Consider the following 19,878-nt stretch of genomic DNA (forward strand, 5'->3'; position numbering starts at 1 on the left):
GGACCCAGCAACTTGTGAGGCCAGGCCGACGCTAGTCTGTAGAACATGATGCGAGCGTCCTAGTGGGGACCCGCGAGTGCTGCGTTCTCGGTCCTTCTCAAGGGAAATCCAGCTACACATTCTTGTGGATCGTGCATCTCAAGCGCTCAAGCCACGCGGCAGCATCATCGCGGGAAAAGCAAAATGATGCATCGGCCGGGAATCGAACCCGGGCCGCCCGCGTGGCAGGCGAGCATTCTACCACTGAACCACCGATGCTGGGGCCAGCGGTAACTTGACGCTGCTTCCCGAGCAGATGTCTCAAGGGAAAGTGGGACTGCCGTCAAGCGCCGTAGCATTCTGTGGGAAAGATGCTGCAGACGCTGAATCCTGCACTGCACTGCTTAAAAATGCCGCCAGAACGCGGTCCTCTGCGTACTCTTGCGTCGCCGGCGCCCAACTCTTGCCAAAGGATGCGAAATGTGCGCGGATACGCTGTCCGAATGCGTCTGGATGTGCTCCCCTAGCCTGCCTCGAAATGCGCCTGCCAGGTACGATCACCTTCGGCCGCTGCCGACTGGCGGGAAGCCGACACAGCGCGGACGCGCGGCGCTCGCTTGTGCGGTGGTGGTGTAATGGTCAGCATAGTTGCCTTCCAAGCAGTTGATCCGCGTTCGATTCCCGGCCACCGCAGCAGGCTTTTAATTTCGCGTATGAGTACTTTTGCCACGCGCTCTTAAATTATTGTTTTTTCGCCCTCTTACTCGCTGCATACCAGCCCTTAGTGTGTCTCGACTTGTCTCGTGTCTCGACTTGTCTCGACTTTGCTCAGCTGACGCGAGAGCTGACGCTCTCAAATCGGCCTTTATCAAAACGACAAGCACGAGAAACGACTGAGAGAGGTAAGGAGAGGCGAGGCGATGGACACACAGCACGCCCCCTTCATTTCACGGTGGCGTCTCCCTGACCGAATCGGGCTGTAGCTCCGAAAACAAAGGAGAAACAAAAATAGGAAGTAAAAGTGCAAATAGTGCCCTGTGTTCCCATGCGCTCACCCGCCCAAGTACTGACAAGGGCCAAAGTTGTTACGCATCGGCAATCGGACATTTTCTTTCATTTTCTCTTTATCGGTTGAGAACCAGTGTATTCAAGATATTATGGCCATTGCCGAGTGAATGCTGTAGCGCTTCCCGACGAGTCGGGTTCGGATCCTCTGTCAACTTCCACGCAGGGTGATGATCTTTTGGTCATCACACTCGCCAGCTGAAATCGGCGCTGCCTTTTCGTAGTAGTAAAAGAGTAGTGGCCCGTGGGGGATCGAACCCACGACCTTCGCGTTATTAGCACGACGCTCTAACCAACTGAGCTAACGGGCCTCGGCAGATGCAGCTGCTCAGCCCTACGCTGGAAACAGGTGGCATGAAGCCATACACCATTTCTATGGTCGTCGTGTGTCTGCTTCCCTAGTCTATATTCTGCTGACGGTCACGAAACAGTAGCTATATTGCGAGCAGGACGGCAAACGGCTGCTCGGACAGCTCAAACTTGCCACGATTCGTGTGGAAAAAATTCCGTTCCGGTACCGGGAATCGAACCCGGGCCTCCTGGGTGAAAGCCAGGTATCCTAGCCACTAGACCACACCGGATGTGGACGTTTCGTTCGACCGTTCGTACGGTCGCTTGGCGCATTTCGTGTCGAGTGCCGCGTCGGCGCCCCTCTCTCTTTGCGAGCATCTTTGCACATACTGACTGGCAAGGCGCGCACCTCAAACGCCGCAGAGCAATGCTTTTGGCTTCATGCTCTGCTGGGAGAAGAGGAAAAGGGAAGCTGTAAGTAGCAATAACAGGAAGTAAACATTTTCCCGCTGAAGCGTTGAAACGTTGTGGATAACAAACAAGAAATACGTTGGCGCCCTAGCAACAGCACCACCATCAGTCACAGAAAATTAAATGCCCCGGGTGAGGATCGAACTCACGACCTTAAGATTATGAGACTTACGCGCTGCCTACTGCGCTACCGAGGCACGGGTGCACCGCTTGTCCTGGAAACTGGGTAAATACCGTACCCAATATTAGACGTAGAGACACTGTACTTCCTGGATAACGTGTTCTGTTGCTACACGTGCACTGCCGGCCCAGTTGATTGCGGTGCTGCTGCAGCTGTTGCAACGATAGGCAGCACTCCTTGTCGTTAAAGTTCAGAGCCTCGGAGGCACCCGGACCCAGCAACTTGTGAGGCCAGGCCGACGCTAGTCTGTAGAACATGATGCGAGCGTCCTAGTGGGGACCCGCGAGTGCTGCGTTCTCGGTCCTTCTCAAGGGAAATCCAGCTACACATTCTTGTGGATCGTGCATCTCAAGCGCTCAAGCCACGCGGCAGCATCATCGCGGGAAAAGCAAAATGATGCATCGGCCGGGAATCGAACCCGGGCCGCCCGCGTGGCAGGCGAGCATTCTACCACTGAACCACCGATGCTGGGGCCAGCGGTAACTTGACGCTGCTTCCCGAGCAGATGTCTCAAGGGAAAGTGGGACTGCCGTCAAGCGCCGTAGCATTCTGTGGGAAAGATGCTGCAGACGCTGAATCCTGCACTGCACTGCTTAAAAATGCCGCCAGAACGCGGTCCTCTGCGTACTCTTGCGTCGCCGGCGCCCAACTCTTGCCAAAGGATGCGAAATGTGCGCGGATACGCTGTCCGAATGCGTCTGGATGTGCTCCCCTAGCCTGCCTCGAAATGCGCCTGCCAGGTACGATCACCTTCGGCCGCTGCCGACTGGCGGGAAGCCGACACAGCGCGGACGCGCGGCGCTCGCTTGTGCGGTGGTGGTGTAATGGTCAGCATAGTTGCCTTCCAAGCAGTTGATCCGCGTTCGATTCCCGGCCACCGCAGCAGGCTTTTAATTTCGCGTATGAGTACTTTTGCCACGCGCTCTTAAATTATTGTTTTTTCGCCCTCTTACTCGCTGCATACCAGCCCTTAGTGTGTCTCGACTTGTCTCGTGTCTCGACTTGTCTCGACTTTGCTCAGCTGACGCGAGAGCTGACGCTCTCAAATCGGCCTTTATCAAAACGACAAGCACGAGAAACGACTGAGAGAGGTAAGGAGAGGCGAGGCGATGGACACACAGCACGCCCCCTTCATTTCACGGTGGCGTCTCCCTGACCGAATCGGGCTGTAGCTCCGAAAACAAAGGAGAAACAAAAATAGGAAGTAAAAGTGCAAATAGTGCCCTGTGTTCCCATGCGCTCACCCGCCCAAGTACTGACAAGGGCCAAAGTTGTTACGCATCGGCAATCGGACATTTTCTTTCATTTTCTCTTTATCGGTTGAGAACCAGTGTATTCAAGATATTATGGCCATTGCCGAGTGAATGCTGTAGCGCTTCCCGACGAGTCGGGTTCGGATCCTCTGTCAACTTCCACGCAGGGTGATGATCTTTTGGTCATCACACTCGCCAGCTGAAATCGGCGCTGCCTTTTCGTAGTAGTAAAAGAGTAGTGGCCCGTGGGGGGATCGAACCCACGACCTTCGCGTTATTAGCACGACGCTCTAACCAACTGAGCTAACGGGCCTCGGCAGATGCAGCTGCTCAGCCCTACGCTGGAAACAGGTGGCATGAAGCCATACACCATTTCTATGGTCGTCGTGTGTCTGCTTCCCTAGTCTATATTCTGCTGACGGTCACGAAACAGTAGCTATATTGCGAGCAGGACGGCAAACGGCTGCTCGGACAGCTCAAACTTGCCACGATTCGTGTGGAAAAAATTCCGTTCCGGTACCGGGAATCGAACCCGGGCCTCCTGGGTGAAAGCCAGGTATCCTAGCCACTAGACCACACCGGATGTGGACGTTTCGTTCGACCGTTCGTACGGTCGCTTGGCGCATTTCGTGTCGAGTGCCGCGTCGGCGCCCCTCTCTCTTTGCGAGCATCTTTGCACATACTGACTGGCAAGGCGCGCACCTCAAACGCCGCAGAGCAATGCTTTTGGCTTCATGCTCTGCTGGGAGAAGAGGAAAAGGGAAGCTGTAAGTAGCAATAACAGGAAGTAAACATTTTCCCGCTGAAGCGTTGAAACGTTGTGGATAACAAACAAGAAATACGTTGGCGCCCTAGCAACAGCACCACCATCAGTCACAGAAAATTAAATGCCCCGGGTGAGGATCGAACTCACGACCTTAAGATTATGAGACTTACGCGCTGCCTACTGCGCTACCGAGGCACGGGTGCACCGCTTGTCCTGGAAACTGGGTAAATACCGTACCCAATATTAGACGTAGAGACACTGTACTTCCTGGATAACGTGTTCTGTTGCTACACGTGCACTGCCGGCCCAGTTGATTGCGGTGCTGCTGCAGCTGTTGCAACGATAGGCAGCACTCCTTGTCGTTAAAGTTCAGAGCCTCGGAGGCACCCGGACCCAGCAACTTGTGAGGCCAGGCCGACGCTAGTCTGTAGAACATGATGCGAGCGTCCTAGTGGGGACCCGCGAGTGCTGCGTTCTCGGTCCTTCTCAAGGGAAATCCAGCTACACATTCTTGTGGATCGTGCATCTCAAGCGCTCAAGCCACGCGGCAGCATCATCGCGGGAAAAGCAAAATGATGCATCGGCCGGGAATCGAACCCGGGCCGCCCGCGTGGCAGGCGAGCATTCTACCACTGAACCACCGATGCTGGGGCCAGCGGTAACTTGACGCTGCTTCCCGAGCAGATGTCTCAAGGGAAAGTGGGACTGCCGTCAAGCGCCGTAGCATTCTGTGGGAAAGATGCTGCAGACGCTGAATCCTGCACTGCACTGCTTAAAAATGCCGCCAGAACGCGGTCCTCTGCGTACTCTTGCGTCGCCGGCGCCCAACTCTTGCCAAAGGATGCGAAATGTGCGCGGATACGCTGTCCGAATGCGTCTGGATGTGCTCCCCTAGCCTGCCTCGAAATGCGCCTGCCAGGTACGATCACCTTCGGCCGCTGCCGACTGGCGGGAAGCCGACACAGCGCGGACGCGCGGCGCTCGCTTGTGCGGTGGTGGTGTAATGGTCAGCATAGTTGCCTTCCAAGCAGTTGATCCGCGTTCGATTCCCGGCCACCGCAGCAGGCTTTTAATTTCGCGTATGAGTACTTTTGCCACGCGCTCTTAAATTATTGTTTTTTCGCCCTCTTACTCGCTGCATACCAGCCCTTAGTGTGTCTCGACTTGTCTCGTGTCTCGACTTGTCTCGACTTTGCTCAGCTGACGCGAGAGCTGACGCTCTCAAATCGGCCTTTATCAAAACGACAAGCACGAGAAACGACTGAGAGAGGTAAGGAGAGGCGAGGCGATGGACACACAGCACGCCCCCTTCATTTCACGGTGGCGTCTCCCTGACCGAATCGGGCTGTAGCTCCGAAAACAAAGGAGAAACAAAAATAGGAAGTAAAAGTGCAAATAGTGCCCTGTGTTCCCATGCGCTCACCCGCCCAAGTACTGACAAGGGCCAAAGTTGTTACGCATCGGCAATCGGACATTTTCTTTCATTTTCTCTTTATCGGTTGAGAACCAGTGTATTCAAGATATTATGGCCATTGCCGAGTGAATGCTGTAGCGCTTCCCGACGAGTCGGGTTCGGATCCTCTGTCAACTTCCACGCAGGGTGATGATCTTTTGGTCATCACACTCGCCAGCTGAAATCGGCGCTGCCTTTTCGTAGTAGTAAAAGAGTAGTGGCCCGTGGGGGGATCGAACCCACGACCTTCGCGTTATTAGCACGACGCTCTAACCAACTGAGCTAACGGGCCTCGGCAGATGCAGCTGCTCAGCCCTACGCTGGAAACAGGTGGCATGAAGCCATACACCATTTCTATGGTCGTCGTGTGTCTGCTTCCCTAGTCTATATTCTGCTGACGGTCACGAAACAGTAGCTATATTGCGAGCAGGACGGCAAACGGCTGCTCGGACAGCTCAAACTTGCCACGATTCGTGTGGAAAAAATTCCGTTCCGGTACCGGGAATCGAACCCGGGCCTCCTGGGTGAAAGCCAGGTATCCTAGCCACTAGACCACACCGGATGTGGACGTTTCGTTCGACCGTTCGTACGGTCGCTTGGCGCATTTCGTGTCGAGTGCCGCGTCGGCGCCCCTCTCTCTTTGCGAGCATCTTTGCACATACTGACTGGCAAGGCGCGCACCTCAAACGCCGCAGAGCAATGCTTTTGGCTTCATGCTCTGCTGGGAGAAGAGGAAAAGGGAAGCTGTAAGTAGCAATAACAGGAAGTAAACATTTTCCCGCTGAAGCGTTGAAACGTTGTGGATAACAAACAAGAAATACGTTGGCGCCCTAGCAACAGCACCACCATCAGTCACAGAAAATTAAATGCCCCGGGTGAGGATCGAACTCACGACCTTAAGATTATGAGACTTACGCGCTGCCTACTGCGCTACCGAGGCACGGGTGCACCGCTTGTCCTGGAAACTGGGTAAATACCGTACCCAATATTAGACGTAGAGACACTGTACTTCCTGGATAACGTGTTCTGTTGCTACACGTGCACTGCCGGCCCAGTTGATTGCGGTGCTGCTGCAGCTGTTGCAACGATAGGCAGCACTCCTTGTCGTTAAAGTTCAGAGCCTCGGAGGCACCCGGACCCAGCAACTTGTGAGGCCAGGCCGACGCTAGTCTGTAGAACATGATGCGAGCGTCCTAGTGGGGACCCGCGAGTGCTGCGTTCTCGGTCCTTCTCAAGGGAAATCCAGCTACACATTCTTGTGGATCGTGCATCTCAAGCGCTCAAGCCACGCGGCAGCATCATCGCGGGAAAAGCAAAATGATGCATCGGCCGGGAATCGAACCCGGGCCGCCCGCGTGGCAGGCGAGCATTCTACCACTGAACCACCGATGCTGGGGCCAGCGGTAACTTGACGCTGCTTCCCGAGCAGATGTCTCAAGGGAAAGTGGGACTGCCGTCAAGCGCCGTAGCATTCTGTGGGAAAGATGCTGCAGACGCTGAATCCTGCACTGCACTGCTTAAAAATGCCGCCAGAACGCGGTCCTCTGCGTACTCTTGCGTCGCCGGCGCCCAACTCTTGCCAAAGGATGCGAAATGTGCGCGGATACGCTGTCCGAATGCGTCTGGATGTGCTCCCCTAGCCTGCCTCGAAATGCGCCTGCCAGGTACGATCACCTTCGGCCGCTGCCGACTGGCGGGAAGCCGACACAGCGCGGACGCGCGGCGCTCGCTTGTGCGGTGGTGGTGTAATGGTCAGCATAGTTGCCTTCCAAGCAGTTGATCCGCGTTCGATTCCCGGCCACCGCAGCAGGCTTTTAATTTCGCGTATGAGTACTTTTGCCACGCGCTCTTAAATTATTGTTTTTTCGCCCTCTTACTCGCTGCATACCAGCCCTTAGTGTGTCTCGACTTGTCTCGTGTCTCGACTTGTCTCGACTTTGCTCAGCTGACGCGAGAGCTGACGCTCTCAAATCGGCCTTTATCAAAACGACAAGCACGAGAAACGACTGAGAGAGGTAAGGAGAGGCGAGGCGATGGACACACAGCACGCCCCCTTCATTTCACGGTGGCGTCTCCCTGACCGAATCGGGCTGTAGCTCCGAAAACAAAGGAGAAACAAAAATAGGAAGTAAAAGTGCAAATAGTGCCCTGTGTTCCCATGCGCTCACCCGCCCAAGTACTGACAAGGGCCAAAGTTGTTACGCATCGGCAATCGGACATTTTCTTTCATTTTCTCTTTATCGGTTGAGAACCAGTGTATTCAAGATATTATGGCCATTGCCGAGTGAATGCTGTAGCGCTTCCCGACGAGTCGGGTTCGGATCCTCTGTCAACTTCCACGCAGGGTGATGATCTTTTGGTCATCACACTCGCCAGCTGAAATCGGCGCTGCCTTTTCGTAGTAGTAAAAGAGTAGTGGCCCGTGGGGGGATCGAACCCACGACCTTCGCGTTATTAGCACGACGCTCTAACCAACTGAGCTAACGGGCCTCGGCAGATGCAGCTGCTCAGCCCTACGCTGGAAACAGGTGGCATGAAGCCATACACCATTTCTATGGTCGTCGTGTGTCTGCTTCCCTAGTCTATATTCTGCTGACGGTCACGAAACAGTAGCTATATTGCGAGCAGGACGGCAAACGGCTGCTCGGACAGCTCAAACTTGCCACGATTCGTGTGGAAAAAATTCCGTTCCGGTACCGGGAATCGAACCCGGGCCTCCTGGGTGAAAGCCAGGTATCCTAGCCACTAGACCACACCGGATGTGGACGTTTCGTTCGACCGTTCGTACGGTCGCTTGGCGCATTTCGTGTCGAGTGCCGCGTCGGCGCCCCTCTCTCTTTGCGAGCATCTTTGCACATACTGACTGGCAAGGCGCGCACCTCAAACGCCGCAGAGCAATGCTTTTGGCTTCATGCTCTGCTGGGAGAAGAGGAAAAGGGAAGCTGTAAGTAGCAATAACAGGAAGTAAACATTTTCCCGCTGAAGCGTTGAAACGTTGTGGATAACAAACAAGAAATACGTTGGCGCCCTAGCAACAGCACCACCATCAGTCACAGAAAATTAAATGCCCCGGGTGAGGATCGAACTCACGACCTTAAGATTATGAGACTTACGCGCTGCCTACTGCGCTACCGAGGCACGGGTGCACCGCTTGTCCTGGAAACTGGGTAAATACCGTACCCAATATTAGACGTAGAGACACTGTACTTCCTGGATAACGTGTTCTGTTGCTACACGTGCACTGCCGGCCCAGTTGATTGCGGTGCTGCTGCAGCTGTTGCAACGATAGGCAGCACTCCTTGTCGTTAAAGTTCAGAGCCTCGGAGGCACCCGGACCCAGCAACTTGTGAGGCCAGGCCGACGCTAGTCTGTAGAACATGATGCGAGCGTCCTAGTGGGGACCCGCGAGTGCTGCGTTCTCGGTCCTTCTCAAGGGAAATCCAGCTACACATTCTTGTGGATCGTGCATCTCAAGCGCTCAAGCCACGCGGCAGCATCATCGCGGGAAAAGCAAAATGATGCATCGGCCGGGAATCGAACCCGGGCCGCCCGCGTGGCAGGCGAGCATTCTACCACTGAACCACCGATGCTGGGGCCAGCGGTAACTTGACGCTGCTTCCCGAGCAGATGTCTCAAGGGAAAGTGGGACTGCCGTCAAGCGCCGTAGCATTCTGTGGGAAAGATGCTGCAGACGCTGAATCCTGCACTGCACTGCTTAAAAATGCCGCCAGAACGCGGTCCTCTGCGTACTCTTGCGTCGCCGGCGCCCAACTCTTGCCAAAGGATGCGAAATGTGCGCGGATACGCTGTCCGAATGCGTCTGGATGTGCTCCCCTAGCCTGCCTCGAAATGCGCCTGCCAGGTACGATCACCTTCGGCCGCTGCCGACTGGCGGGAAGCCGACACAGCGCGGACGCGCGGCGCTCGCTTGTGCGGTGGTGGTGTAATGGTCAGCATAGTTGCCTTCCAAGCAGTTGATCCGCGTTCGATTCCCGGCCACCGCAGCAGGCTTTTAATTTCGCGTATGAGTACTTTTGCCACGCGCTCTTAAATTATTGTTTTTTCGCCCTCTTACTCGCTGCATACCAGCCCTTAGTGTGTCTCGACTTGTCTCGTGTCTCGACTTGTCTCGACTTTGCTCAGCTGACGCGAGAGCTGACGCTCTCAAATCGGCCTTTATCAAAACGACAAGCACGAGAAACGACTGAGAGAGGTAAGGAGAGGCGAGGCGATGGACACACAGCACGCCCCCTTCATTTCACGGTGGCGTCTCCCTGACCGAATCGGGCTGTAGCTCCGAAAACAAAGGAGAAACAAAAATAGGAAGTAAAAGTGCAAATAGTGCCCTGTGTTCCCATGCGCTCACCCGCCCAAGTACTGACAAGGGCCAAAGTTGTTACGCATCGGCAATCGGACATTTTCTTTCATTTTCTCTTTATCGGTTGAGAACCAGTGTATTCAAGATATTATGGCCATTGCCGAGTGAATGCTGTAGCGCTTCCCGACGAGTCGGGTTCGGATCCTCTGTCAACTTCCACGCAGGGTGATGATCTTTTGGTCATCACACTCGCCAGCTGAAATCGGCGCTGCCTTTTCGTAGTAGTAAAAGAGTAGTGGCCCGTGGGGGGATCGAACCCACGACCTTCGCGTTATTAGCACGACGCTCTAACCAACTGAGCTAACGGGCCTCGGCAGATGCAGCTGCTCAGCCCTACGCTGGAAACAGGTGGCATGAAGCCATACACCATTTCTATGGTCGTCGTGTGTCTGCTTCCCTAGTCTATATTCTGCTGACGGTCACGAAACAGTAGCTATATTGCGAGCAGGACGGCAAACGGCTGCTCGGACAGCTCAAACTTGCCACGATTCGTGTGGAAAAAATTCCGTTCCGGTACCGGGAATCGAACCCGGGCCTCCTGGGTGAAAGCCAGGTATCCTAGCCACTAGACCACACCGGATGTGGACGTTTCGTTCGACCGTTCGTACGGTCGCTTGGCGCATTTCGTGTCGAGTGCCGCGTCGGCGCCCCTCTCTCTTTGCGAGCATCTTTGCACATACTGACTGGCAAGGCGCGCACCTCAAACGCCGCAGAGCAATGCTTTTGGCTTCATGCTCTGCTGGGAGAAGAGGAAAAGGGAAGCTGTAAGTAGCAATAACAGGAAGTAAACATTTTCCCGCTGAAGCGTTGAAACGTTGTGGATAACAAACAAGAAATACGTTGGCGCCCTAGCAACAGCACCACCATCAGTCACAGAAAATTAAATGCCCCGGGTGAGGATCGAACTCACGACCTTAAGATTATGAGACTTACGCGCTGCCTACTGCGCTACCGAGGCACGGGTGCACCGCTTGTCCTGGAAACTGGGTAAATACCGTACCCAATATTAGACGTAGAGACACTGTACTTCCTGGATAACGTGTTCTGTTGCTACACGTGCACTGCCGGCCCAGTTGATTGCGGTGCTGCTGCAGCTGTTGCAACGATAGGCAGCACTCCTTGTCGTTAAAGTTCAGAGCCTCGGAGGCACCCGGACCCAGCAACTTGTGAGGCCAGGCCGACGCTAGTCTGTAGAACATGATGCGAGCGTCCTAGTGGGGACCCGCGAGTGCTGCGTTCTCGGTCCTTCTCAAGGGAAATCCAGCTACACATTCTTGTGGATCGTGCATCTCAAGCGCTCAAGCCACGCGGCAGCATCATCGCGGGAAAAGCAAAATGATGCATCGGCCGGGAATCGAACCCGGGCCGCCCGCGTGGCAGGCGAGCATTCTACCACTGAACCACCGATGCTGGGGCCAGCGGTAACTTGACGCTGCTTCCCGAGCAGATGTCTCAAGGGAAAGTGGGACTGCCGTCAAGCGCCGTAGCATTCTGTGGGAAAGATGCTGCAGACGCTGAATCCTGCACTGCACTGCTTAAAAATGCCGCCAGAACGCGGTCCTCTGCGTACTCTTGCGTCGCCGGCGCCCAACTCTTGCCAAAGGATGCGAAATGTGCGCGGATACGCTGTCCGAATGCGTCTGGATGTGCTCCCCTAGCCTGCCTCGAAATGCGCCTGCCAGGTACGATCACCTTCGGCCGCTGCCGACTGGCGGGAAGCCGACACAGCGCGGACGCGCGGCGCTCGCTTGTGCGGTGGTGGTGTAATGGTCAGCATAGTTGCCTTCCAAGCAGTTGATCCGCGTTCGATTCCCGGCCACCGCAGCAGGCTTTTAATTTCGCGTATGAGTACTTTTGCCACGCGCTCTTAAATTATTGTTTTTTCGCCCTCTTACTCGCTGCATACCAGCCCTTAGTGTGTCTCGACTTGTCTCGTGTCTCGACTTGTCTCGACTTTGCTCAGCTGACGCGAGAGCTGACGCTCTCAAATCGGCCTTTATCAAAACGACAAGCACGAGAAACGACTGAGAGAGGTAAGGAGAGGCGAGGCGATGGACACACAGCACGCCCCCTTCATTTCACGGTGGCGTCTCCCTGACCGAATCGGGCTGTAGCTCCGAAAACAAAGGAGAAACAAAAATAGGAAGTAAAAGTGCAAATAGTGCCCTGTGTTCCCATGCGCTCACCCGCCCAAGTACTGACAAGGGCCAAAGTTGTTACGCATCGGCAATCGGACATTTTCTTTCATTTTCTCTTTATCGGTTGAGAACCAGTGTATTCAAGATATTATGGCCATTGCCGAGTGAATGCTGTAGCGCTTCCCGACGAGTCGGGTTCGGATCCTCTGTCAACTTCCACGCAGGGTGATGATCTTTTGGTCATCACACTCGCCAGCTGAAATCGGCGCTGCCTTTTCGTAGTAGTAAAAGAGTAGTGGCCCGTGGGGGGATCGAACCCACGACCTTCGCGTTATTAGCACGACGCTCTAACCAACTGAGCTAACGGGCCTCGGCAGATGCAGCTGCTCAGCCCTACGCTGGAAACAGGTGGCATGAAGCCATACACCATTTCTATGGTCGTCGTGTGTCTGCTTCCCTAGTCTATATTCTGCTGACGGTCACGAAACAGTAGCTATATTGCGAGCAGGACGGCAAACGGCTGCTCGGACAGCTCAAACTTGCCACGATTCGTGTGGAAAAAATTCCGTTCCGGTACCGGGAATCGAACCCGGGCCTCCTGGGTGAAAGCCAGGTATCCTAGCCACTAGACCACACCGGATGTGGACGTTTCGTTCGACCGTTCGTACGGTCGCTTGGCGCATTTCGTGTCGAGTGCCGCGTCGGCGCCCCTCTCTCTTTGCGAGCATCTTTGCACATACTGACTGGCAAGGCGCGCACCTCAAACGCCGCAGAGCAATGCTTTTGGCTTCATGCTCTGCTGGGAGAAGAGGAAAAGGGAAGCTGTAAGTAGCAATAACAGGAAGTAAACATTTTCCCGCTGAAGCGTTGAAACGTTGTGGATAACAAACAAGAAATACGTTGGCGCCCTAGCAACAGCACCACCATCAGTCACAGAAAATTAAATGCCCCGGGTGAGGATCGAACTCACGACCTTAAGATTATGAGACTTACGCGCTGCCTACTGCGCTACCGAGGCACGGGTGCACCGCTTGTCCTGGAAACTGGGTAAATACCGTACCCAATATTAGACGTAGAGACACTGTACTTCCTGGATAACGTGTTCTGTTGCTACACGTGCACTGCCGGCCCAGTTGATTGCGGTGCTGCTGCAGCTGTTGCAACGATAGGCAGCACTCCTTGTCGTTAAAGTTCAGAGCCTCGGAGGCACCCGGACCCAGCAACTTGTGAGGCCAGGCCGACGCTAGTCTGTAGAACATGATGCGAGCGTCCTAGTGGGGACCCGCGAGTGCTGCGTTCTCGGTCCTTCTCAAGGGAAATCCAGCTACACATTCTTGTGGATCGTGCATCTCAAGCGCTCAAGCCACGCGGCAGCATCATCGCGGGAAAAGCAAAATGATGCATCGGCCGGGAATCGAACCCGGGCCGCCCGCGTGGCAGGCGAGCATTCTACCACTGAACCACCGATGCTGGGGCCAGCGGTAACTTGACGCTGCTTCCCGAGCAGATGTCTCAAGGGAAAGTGGGACTGCCGTCAAGCGCCGTAGCATTCTGTGGGAAAGATGCTGCAGACGCTGAATCCTGCACTGCACTGCTTAAAAATGCCGCCAGAACGCGGTCCTCTGCGTACTCTTGCGTCGCCGGCGCCCAACTCTTGCCAAAGGATGCGAAATGTGCGCGGATACGCTGTCCGAATGCGTCTGGATGTGCTCCCCTAGCCTGCCTCGAAATGCGCCTGCCAGGTACGATCACCTTCGGCCGCTGCCGACTGGCGGGAAGCCGACACAGCGCGGACGCGCGGCGCTCGCTTGTGCGGTGGTGGTGTAATGGTCAGCATAGTTGCCTTCCAAGCAGTTGATCCGCGTTCGATTCCCGGCCACCGCAGCAGGCTTTTAATTTCGCGTATGAGTACTTTTGCCACGCGCTCTTAAATTATTGTTTTTTCGCCCTCTTACTCGCTGCATACCAGCCCTTAGTGTGTCTCGACTTGTCTCGTGTCTCGACTTGTCTCGACTTTGCTCAGCTGACGCGAGAGCTGACGCTCTCAAATCGGCCTTTATCAAAACGACAAGCACGAGAAACGACTGAGAGAGGTAAGGAGAGGCGAGGCGATGGACACACAGCACGCCCCCTTCATTTCACGGTGGCGTCTCCCTGACCGAATCGGGCTGTAGCTCCGAAAACAAAGGAGAAACAAAAATAGGAAGTAAAAGTGCAAATAGTGCCCTGTGTTCCCATGCGCTCACCCGCCCAAGTACTGACAAGGGCCAAAGTTGTTACGCATCGGCAATCGGACATTTTCTTTCATTTTCTCTTTATCGGTTGAGAACCAGTGTATTCAAGATATTATGGCCATTGCCGAGTGAATGCTGTAGCGCTTCCCGACGAGTCGGGTTCGGATCCTCTGTCAACTTCCACGCAGGGTGATGATCTTTTGGTCATCACACTCGCCAGCTGAAATCGGCGCTGCCTTTTCGTAGTAGTAAAAGAGTAGTGGCCCGTGGGGGGATCGAACCCACGACCTTCGCGTTATTAGCACGACGCTCTAACCAACTGAGCTAACGGGCCTCGGCAGATGCAGCTGCTCAGCCCTACGCTGGAAACAGGTGGCATGAAGCCATACACCATTTCTATGGTCGTCGTGTGTCTGCTTCCCTAGTCTATATTCTGCTGACGGTCACGAAACAGTAGCTATATTGCGAGCAGGACGGCAAACGGCTGCTCGGACAGCTCAAACTTGCCACGATTCGTGTGGAAAAAATTCCGTTCCGGTACCGGGAATCGAACCCGGGCCTCCTGGGTGAAAGCCAGGTATCCTAGCCACTAGACCACACCGGATGTGGACGTTTCGTTCGACCGTTCGTACGGTCGCTTGGCGCATTTCGTGTCGAGTGCCGCGTCGGCGCCCCTCTCTCTTTGCGAGCATCTTTGCACATACTGACTGGCAAGGCGCGCACCTCAAACGCCGCAGAGCAATGCTTTTGGCCTCATGCTCTGCTGGGAGAAGAGGAAAAGGGAAGCTGTAAGTAGCAATAACAGGAAGTAAACATTTTCCCGCTGAAGCGTTGAAACGTTGTGGATAACAAACAAGAAATACGTTGGCGCCCTAGCAACAGCACCACCATCAGTCACAGAAAATTAAATGCCCCGGGTGAGGATCGAACTCACGACCTTAAGATTATGAGACTTACGCGCTGCCTACTGCGCTACCGAGGCACGGGTGCACCGCTTGTCCTGGAAACTGGGTAAATACCGTACCCAATATTAGACGTAGAGACACTGTACTTCCTGGATAACGTGTTCTGTTGCTACACGTGCACTGCCGGCCCAGTTGATTGCGGTGCTGCTGCAGCTGTTGCAACGATAGGCAGCACTCCTTGTCGTTAAAGTTCAGAGCCTCGGAGGCACCCGGACCCAGCAACTTGTGAGGCCAGGCCGACGCTAGTCTGTAGAACATGATGCGAGCGTCCTAGTGGGGACCCGCGAGTGCTGCGTTCTCGGTCCTTCTCAAGGGAAATCCAGCTACACATTCTTGTGGATCGTGCATCTCAAGCGCTCAAGCCACGCGGCAGCATCATCGCGGGAAAAGCAAAATGATGCATCGGCCGGGAATCGAACCCGGGCCGCCCGCGTGGCAGGCGAGCATTCTACCACTGAACCACCGATGCTGGGGCCAGCGGTAACTTGACGCTGCTTCCCGAGCAGATGTCTCAAGGGAAAGTGGGACTGCCGTCAAGCGCCGTAGCATTCTGTGGGAAAGATGCTGCAGACGCTGAATCCTGCACTGCACTGCTTAAAAATGCCGCCAGAACGCGGTCCTCTGCGTACTCTTGCGTCGCCGGCGCCCAACTCTTGCCAAAGGATGCGAAATGTGCGCGGATACGCTGTCCGAATGCGTCTGGATGTGCTCCCCTAGCCTGCCTCGAAATGCGCCTGCCAGGTACGATCACCTTCGGCCGCTGCCGACTGGCGGGAAGCCGACACAGCGCGGACGCGCGGCGCTCGCTTGTGCGGTGGTGGTGTAATGGTCAGCATAGTTGCCTTCCAAGCAGTTGATCCGCGTTCGATTCCCGGCCACCGCAGCAGGCTTTTAATTTCGCGTATGAGTACTTTTGCCACGCGCTCTTAAATTATTGTTTTTTCGCCCTCTTACTCGCTGCATACCAGCCCTTAGTGTGTCTCGACTTGTCTCGTGTCTCGACTTGTCTCGACTTTGCTCAGCTGACGCGAGAGCTGACGCTCTCAAATCGGCCTTTATCAAAACGACAAGCACGAGAAACGACTGAGAGAGGTAAGGAGAGGCGAGGCGATGGACACACAGCACGCCCCCTTCATTTCACGGTGGCGTCTCCCTGACCGAATCGGGCTGTAGCTCCGAAAACAAAGGAGAAACAAAAATAGGAAGTAAAAGTGCAAATAGTGCCCTGTGTTCCCATGCGCTCACCCGCCCAAGTACTGACAAGGGCCAAAGTTGTTACGCATCGGCAATCGGACATTTTCTTTCATTTTCTCTTTATCGGTTGAGAACCAGTGTATTCAAGATATTATGGCCATTGCCGAGTGAATGCTGTAGCGCTTCCCGACGAGTCGGGTTCGGATCCTCTGTCAACTTCCACGCAGGGTGATGATCTTTTGGTCATCACACTCGCCAGCTGAAATCGGCGCTGCCTTTTCGTAGTAGTAAAAGAGTAGTGGCCCGTGGGGGGATCGAACCCACGACCTTCGCGTTATTAGCACGACGCTCTAACCAACTGAGCTAACGGGCCTCGGCAGATGCAGCTGCTCAGCCCTACGCTGGAAACAGGTGGCATGAAGCCATACACCATTTCTATGGTCGTCGTGTGTCTGCTTCCCTAGTCTATATTCTGCTGACGGTCACGAAACAGTAGCTATATTGCGAGCAGGACGGCAAACGGCTGCTCGGACAGCTCAAACTTGCCACGATTCGTGTGGAAAAAATTCCGTTCCGGTACCGGGAATCGAACCCGGGCCTCCTGGGTGAAAGCCAGGTATCCTAGCCACTAGACCACACCGGATGTGGACGTTTCGTTCGACCGTTCGTACGGTCGCTTGGCGCATTTCGTGTCGAGTGCCGCGTCGGCGCCCCTCTCTCTTTGCGAGCATCTTTGCACATACTGACTGGCAAGGCGCGCACCTCAAACGCCGCAGAGCAATGCTTTTGGCTTCATGCTCTGCTGGGAGAAGAGGAAAAGGGAAGCTGTAAGTAGCAATAACAGGAAGTAAACATTTTCCCGCTGAAGCGTTGAAACGTTGTGGATAACAAACAAGAAATACGTTGGCGCCCTAGCAACAGCACCACCATCAGTCACAGAAAATTAAATGCCCCGGGTGAGGATCGAACTCACGACCTTAAGATTATGAGACTTACGCGCTGCCTACTGCGCTACCGAGGCACGGGTGCACCGCTTGTCCTGGAAACTGGGTAAATACCGTACCCAATATTAGACGTAGAGACACTGTACTTCCTGGATAACGTGTTCTGTTGCTACACGTGCACTGCCGGCCCAGTTGATTGCGGTGCTGCTGCAGCTGTTGCAACGATAGGCAGCACTCCTTGTCGTTAAAGTTCAGAGCCTCGGAGGCACCCGGACCCAGCAACTTGTGAGGCCAGGCCGACGCTAGTCTGTAGAACATGATGCGAGCGTCCTAGTGGGGACCCGCGAGTGCTGCGTTCTCGGTCCTTCTCAAGGGAAATCCAGCTACACATTCTTGTGGATCGTGCATCTCAAGCGCTCAAGCCACGCGGCAGCATCATCGCGGGAAAAGCAAAATGATGCATCGGCCGGGAATCGAACCCGGGCCGCCCGCGTGGCAGGCGAGCATTCTACCACTGAACCACCGATGCTGGGGCCAGCGGTAACTTGACGCTGCTTCCCGAGCAGATGTCTCAAGGGAAAGTGGGACTGCCGTCAAGCGCCGTAGCATTCTGTGGGAAAGATGCTGCAGACGCTGAATCCTGCACTGCACTGCTTAAAAATGCCGCCAGAACGCGGTCCTCTGCGTACTCTTGCGTCGCCGGCGCCCAACTCTTGCCAAAGGATGCGAAATGTGCGCGGATACGCTGTCCGAATGCGTCTGGATGTGCTCCCCTAGCCTGCCTCGAAATGCGCCTGCCAGGTACGATCACCTTCGGCCGCTGCCGACTGGCGGGAAGCCGACACAGCGCGGACGCGCGGCGCTCGCTTGTGCGGTGGTGGTGTAATGGTCAGCATAGTTGCCTTCCAAGCAGTTGATCCGCGTTCGATTCCCGGCCACCGCAGCAGGCTTTTAATTTCGCGTATGAGTACTTTTGCCACGCGCTCTTAAATTATTGTTTTTTCGCCCTCTTACTCGCTGCATACCAGCCCTTAGTGTGTCTCGACTTGTCTCGTGTCTCGACTTGTCTCGACTTTGCTCAGCTGACGCGAGAGCTGACGCTCTCAAATCGGCCTTTATCAAAACGACAAGCACGAGAAACGACTGAGAGAGGTAAGGAGAGGCGAGGCGATGGACACACAGCACGCCCCCTTCATTTCACGGTGGCGTCTCCCTGACCGAATCGGGCTGTAGCTCCGAAAACAAAGGAGAAACAAAAATAGGAAGTAAAAGTGCAAATAGTGCCCTGTGTTCCCATGCGCTCACCCGCCCAAGTACTGACAAGGGCCAAAGTTGTTACGCATCGGCAATCGGACATTTTCTTTCATTTTCTCTTTATCGGTTGAGAACCAGTGTATTCAAGATATTATGGCCATTGCCGAGTGAATGCTGTAGCGCTTCCCGACGAGTCGGGTTCGGATCCTCTGTCAACTTCCACGCAGGGTGATGATCTTTTGGTCATCACACTCGCCAGCTGAAATCGGCGCTGCCTTTTCGTAGTAGTAAAAGAGTAGTGGCCCGTGGGGGGATCGAACCCACGACCTTCGCGTTATTAGCACGACGCTCTAACCAACTGAGCTAACGGGCCTCGGCAGATGCAGCTGCTCAGCCCTACGCTGGAAACAGGTGGCATGAAGCCATACACCATTTCTATGGTCGTCGTGTGTCTGCTTCCCTAGTCTATATTCTGCTGACGGTCACGAAACAGTAGCTATATTGCGAGCAGGACGGCAAACGGCTGCTCGGACAGCTCAAACTTGCCACGATTCGTGTGGAAAAAATTCCGTTCCGGTACCGGAAATCGAACCCGGGCCTCCTGGGTGAAAGCCAGGTATCCTAGCCACTAGACCACACCGGATGTGGACGTTTCGTTCGACCGTTCGTACGGTCGCTTGGCGCATTTCGTGTCGAGTGCCGCGTCGGCGCCCCTCTCTCTTTGCGAGCATCTTTGCACATACTGACTGGCAAGGCGCGCACCTCAAACGCCGCAGAGCAATGCTTTTGGCCTCATGCTCTGCTGGGAGAAGAGGAAAAGGGAAGCTGTAAGTAGCAATAACAGGAAGTAAACATTTTCCCGCTGAAGCGTTGAAACGTTGTGGATAACAAACAAGAAATACGTTGGCGCCCTAGCAACAGCACCACCATCAGTCACAGAAAATTAAATGCCCCGGGTGAGGATCGAACTCACGACCTTAAGATTATGAGACTTACGCGCTGCCTACTGCGCTACCGAGGCACGGGTGCACCGCTTGTCCTGGAAACTGGGTAAATACCGTACCCAATATTAGACGTAGAGACACTGTACTTCCTGGATAACGTGTTCTGTTGCTACACGTGCACTGCCGGCCCAGTTGATTGCGGTGCTGCTGCAGCTGTTGCAACGATAGGCAGCACTCCTTGTCGTTAAAGTTCAGAGCCTCGGAGGCACCCGGACCCAGCAACTTGTGAGGCCAGGCCGACGCTAGTCTGTAGAACATGATGCGAGCGTCCTAGTGGGGACCCGCGAGTGTTGCGTTCTCGGTCCTTC

At 54.8% G+C, this 19,878-nt stretch overlaps 45 non-coding genes across 45 annotated transcripts; 9 read left to right on the forward strand and 36 right to left on the reverse strand.

Annotated features, from left to right (window-relative positions):
* Positions 1–187: 187 nt before the first annotated feature.
* On the reverse strand, positions 188–258 carry Trnag-gcc. Its single transcript has one exon. It is a non-coding gene; the product is annotated as a tRNA-Gly (tRNA).
* Positions 259–600: 342 nt separating this feature from the next.
* Trnag-ucc lies at positions 601–672 on the forward strand. Its single transcript has one exon. It is a non-coding gene; the product is annotated as a tRNA-Gly (tRNA).
* Positions 673–1,282: 610 nt separating this feature from the next.
* Positions 1,283–1,355, reverse strand: Trnai-aau. Its single transcript has one exon. It is a non-coding gene; the product is annotated as a tRNA-Ile (tRNA).
* A 198-nt stretch (positions 1,356–1,553) lies between these two features.
* Positions 1,554–1,625, reverse strand: Trnae-uuc. Its single transcript has one exon. It is a non-coding gene; the product is annotated as a tRNA-Glu (tRNA).
* Positions 1,626–1,930: 305 nt separating this feature from the next.
* Positions 1,931–2,003, reverse strand: Trnam-cau. Its single transcript has one exon. It is a non-coding gene; the product is annotated as a tRNA-Met (tRNA).
* Positions 2,004–2,384: 381 nt separating this feature from the next.
* On the reverse strand, positions 2,385–2,455 carry Trnag-gcc. The gene has a single exon. It is a non-coding gene; the product is annotated as a tRNA-Gly (tRNA).
* Positions 2,456–2,797: 342 nt separating this feature from the next.
* Positions 2,798–2,869, forward strand: Trnag-ucc. The gene has a single exon. It is a non-coding gene; the product is annotated as a tRNA-Gly (tRNA).
* Positions 2,870–3,479: 610 nt separating this feature from the next.
* Trnai-aau lies at positions 3,480–3,553 on the reverse strand. Its single transcript has one exon. It is a non-coding gene; the product is annotated as a tRNA-Ile (tRNA).
* A 198-nt stretch (positions 3,554–3,751) lies between these two features.
* Trnae-uuc lies at positions 3,752–3,823 on the reverse strand. The gene has a single exon. It is a non-coding gene; the product is annotated as a tRNA-Glu (tRNA).
* Positions 3,824–4,128: 305 nt separating this feature from the next.
* Positions 4,129–4,201, reverse strand: Trnam-cau. Its single transcript has one exon. It is a non-coding gene; the product is annotated as a tRNA-Met (tRNA).
* A 381-nt stretch (positions 4,202–4,582) lies between these two features.
* Trnag-gcc lies at positions 4,583–4,653 on the reverse strand. The gene has a single exon. It is a non-coding gene; the product is annotated as a tRNA-Gly (tRNA).
* Positions 4,654–4,995: 342 nt separating this feature from the next.
* Positions 4,996–5,067, forward strand: Trnag-ucc. Its single transcript has one exon. It is a non-coding gene; the product is annotated as a tRNA-Gly (tRNA).
* Positions 5,068–5,677: 610 nt separating this feature from the next.
* On the reverse strand, positions 5,678–5,751 carry Trnai-aau. The gene has a single exon. It is a non-coding gene; the product is annotated as a tRNA-Ile (tRNA).
* A 198-nt stretch (positions 5,752–5,949) lies between these two features.
* Positions 5,950–6,021, reverse strand: Trnae-uuc. Its single transcript has one exon. It is a non-coding gene; the product is annotated as a tRNA-Glu (tRNA).
* Positions 6,022–6,326: 305 nt separating this feature from the next.
* On the reverse strand, positions 6,327–6,399 carry Trnam-cau. The gene has a single exon. It is a non-coding gene; the product is annotated as a tRNA-Met (tRNA).
* A 381-nt stretch (positions 6,400–6,780) lies between these two features.
* On the reverse strand, positions 6,781–6,851 carry Trnag-gcc. The gene has a single exon. It is a non-coding gene; the product is annotated as a tRNA-Gly (tRNA).
* A 342-nt stretch (positions 6,852–7,193) lies between these two features.
* On the forward strand, positions 7,194–7,265 carry Trnag-ucc. Its single transcript has one exon. It is a non-coding gene; the product is annotated as a tRNA-Gly (tRNA).
* A 610-nt stretch (positions 7,266–7,875) lies between these two features.
* Trnai-aau lies at positions 7,876–7,949 on the reverse strand. Its single transcript has one exon. It is a non-coding gene; the product is annotated as a tRNA-Ile (tRNA).
* Positions 7,950–8,147: 198 nt separating this feature from the next.
* On the reverse strand, positions 8,148–8,219 carry Trnae-uuc. Its single transcript has one exon. It is a non-coding gene; the product is annotated as a tRNA-Glu (tRNA).
* Positions 8,220–8,524: 305 nt separating this feature from the next.
* Trnam-cau lies at positions 8,525–8,597 on the reverse strand. Its single transcript has one exon. It is a non-coding gene; the product is annotated as a tRNA-Met (tRNA).
* Positions 8,598–8,978: 381 nt separating this feature from the next.
* On the reverse strand, positions 8,979–9,049 carry Trnag-gcc. Its single transcript has one exon. It is a non-coding gene; the product is annotated as a tRNA-Gly (tRNA).
* A 342-nt stretch (positions 9,050–9,391) lies between these two features.
* Positions 9,392–9,463, forward strand: Trnag-ucc. Its single transcript has one exon. It is a non-coding gene; the product is annotated as a tRNA-Gly (tRNA).
* Positions 9,464–10,073: 610 nt separating this feature from the next.
* Trnai-aau lies at positions 10,074–10,147 on the reverse strand. Its single transcript has one exon. It is a non-coding gene; the product is annotated as a tRNA-Ile (tRNA).
* A 198-nt stretch (positions 10,148–10,345) lies between these two features.
* Positions 10,346–10,417, reverse strand: Trnae-uuc. Its single transcript has one exon. It is a non-coding gene; the product is annotated as a tRNA-Glu (tRNA).
* Positions 10,418–10,722: 305 nt separating this feature from the next.
* On the reverse strand, positions 10,723–10,795 carry Trnam-cau. Its single transcript has one exon. It is a non-coding gene; the product is annotated as a tRNA-Met (tRNA).
* A 381-nt stretch (positions 10,796–11,176) lies between these two features.
* Positions 11,177–11,247, reverse strand: Trnag-gcc. Its single transcript has one exon. It is a non-coding gene; the product is annotated as a tRNA-Gly (tRNA).
* A 342-nt stretch (positions 11,248–11,589) lies between these two features.
* Positions 11,590–11,661, forward strand: Trnag-ucc. The gene has a single exon. It is a non-coding gene; the product is annotated as a tRNA-Gly (tRNA).
* Positions 11,662–12,271: 610 nt separating this feature from the next.
* On the reverse strand, positions 12,272–12,345 carry Trnai-aau. The gene has a single exon. It is a non-coding gene; the product is annotated as a tRNA-Ile (tRNA).
* Positions 12,346–12,543: 198 nt separating this feature from the next.
* Trnae-uuc lies at positions 12,544–12,615 on the reverse strand. The gene has a single exon. It is a non-coding gene; the product is annotated as a tRNA-Glu (tRNA).
* Positions 12,616–12,920: 305 nt separating this feature from the next.
* Positions 12,921–12,993, reverse strand: Trnam-cau. Its single transcript has one exon. It is a non-coding gene; the product is annotated as a tRNA-Met (tRNA).
* A 381-nt stretch (positions 12,994–13,374) lies between these two features.
* Trnag-gcc lies at positions 13,375–13,445 on the reverse strand. The gene has a single exon. It is a non-coding gene; the product is annotated as a tRNA-Gly (tRNA).
* A 342-nt stretch (positions 13,446–13,787) lies between these two features.
* Trnag-ucc lies at positions 13,788–13,859 on the forward strand. Its single transcript has one exon. It is a non-coding gene; the product is annotated as a tRNA-Gly (tRNA).
* Positions 13,860–14,469: 610 nt separating this feature from the next.
* On the reverse strand, positions 14,470–14,543 carry Trnai-aau. The gene has a single exon. It is a non-coding gene; the product is annotated as a tRNA-Ile (tRNA).
* A 198-nt stretch (positions 14,544–14,741) lies between these two features.
* Positions 14,742–14,813, reverse strand: Trnae-uuc. The gene has a single exon. It is a non-coding gene; the product is annotated as a tRNA-Glu (tRNA).
* Positions 14,814–15,118: 305 nt separating this feature from the next.
* On the reverse strand, positions 15,119–15,191 carry Trnam-cau. Its single transcript has one exon. It is a non-coding gene; the product is annotated as a tRNA-Met (tRNA).
* Positions 15,192–15,572: 381 nt separating this feature from the next.
* Positions 15,573–15,643, reverse strand: Trnag-gcc. Its single transcript has one exon. It is a non-coding gene; the product is annotated as a tRNA-Gly (tRNA).
* Positions 15,644–15,985: 342 nt separating this feature from the next.
* Trnag-ucc lies at positions 15,986–16,057 on the forward strand. Its single transcript has one exon. It is a non-coding gene; the product is annotated as a tRNA-Gly (tRNA).
* Positions 16,058–16,667: 610 nt separating this feature from the next.
* On the reverse strand, positions 16,668–16,741 carry Trnai-aau. The gene has a single exon. It is a non-coding gene; the product is annotated as a tRNA-Ile (tRNA).
* Positions 16,742–16,939: 198 nt separating this feature from the next.
* Positions 16,940–17,011, reverse strand: Trnae-uuc. The gene has a single exon. It is a non-coding gene; the product is annotated as a tRNA-Glu (tRNA).
* A 305-nt stretch (positions 17,012–17,316) lies between these two features.
* On the reverse strand, positions 17,317–17,389 carry Trnam-cau. Its single transcript has one exon. It is a non-coding gene; the product is annotated as a tRNA-Met (tRNA).
* A 381-nt stretch (positions 17,390–17,770) lies between these two features.
* Trnag-gcc lies at positions 17,771–17,841 on the reverse strand. Its single transcript has one exon. It is a non-coding gene; the product is annotated as a tRNA-Gly (tRNA).
* Positions 17,842–18,183: 342 nt separating this feature from the next.
* Trnag-ucc lies at positions 18,184–18,255 on the forward strand. Its single transcript has one exon. It is a non-coding gene; the product is annotated as a tRNA-Gly (tRNA).
* A 610-nt stretch (positions 18,256–18,865) lies between these two features.
* On the reverse strand, positions 18,866–18,939 carry Trnai-aau. Its single transcript has one exon. It is a non-coding gene; the product is annotated as a tRNA-Ile (tRNA).
* A 198-nt stretch (positions 18,940–19,137) lies between these two features.
* On the reverse strand, positions 19,138–19,209 carry Trnae-uuc. The gene has a single exon. It is a non-coding gene; the product is annotated as a tRNA-Glu (tRNA).
* Positions 19,210–19,514: 305 nt separating this feature from the next.
* Positions 19,515–19,587, reverse strand: Trnam-cau. Its single transcript has one exon. It is a non-coding gene; the product is annotated as a tRNA-Met (tRNA).
* Positions 19,588–19,878: the final 291 nt, after the last annotated feature.

The sequence above is a fragment of the Schistocerca piceifrons genome, unplaced genomic scaffold, assembly GCF_021461385.2.
Source record: "Schistocerca piceifrons isolate TAMUIC-IGC-003096 unplaced genomic scaffold, iqSchPice1.1 HiC_scaffold_607, whole genome shotgun sequence".
Classification (NCBI taxonomy): domain Eukaryota; kingdom Metazoa; phylum Arthropoda; class Insecta; order Orthoptera; family Acrididae; genus Schistocerca; species Schistocerca piceifrons.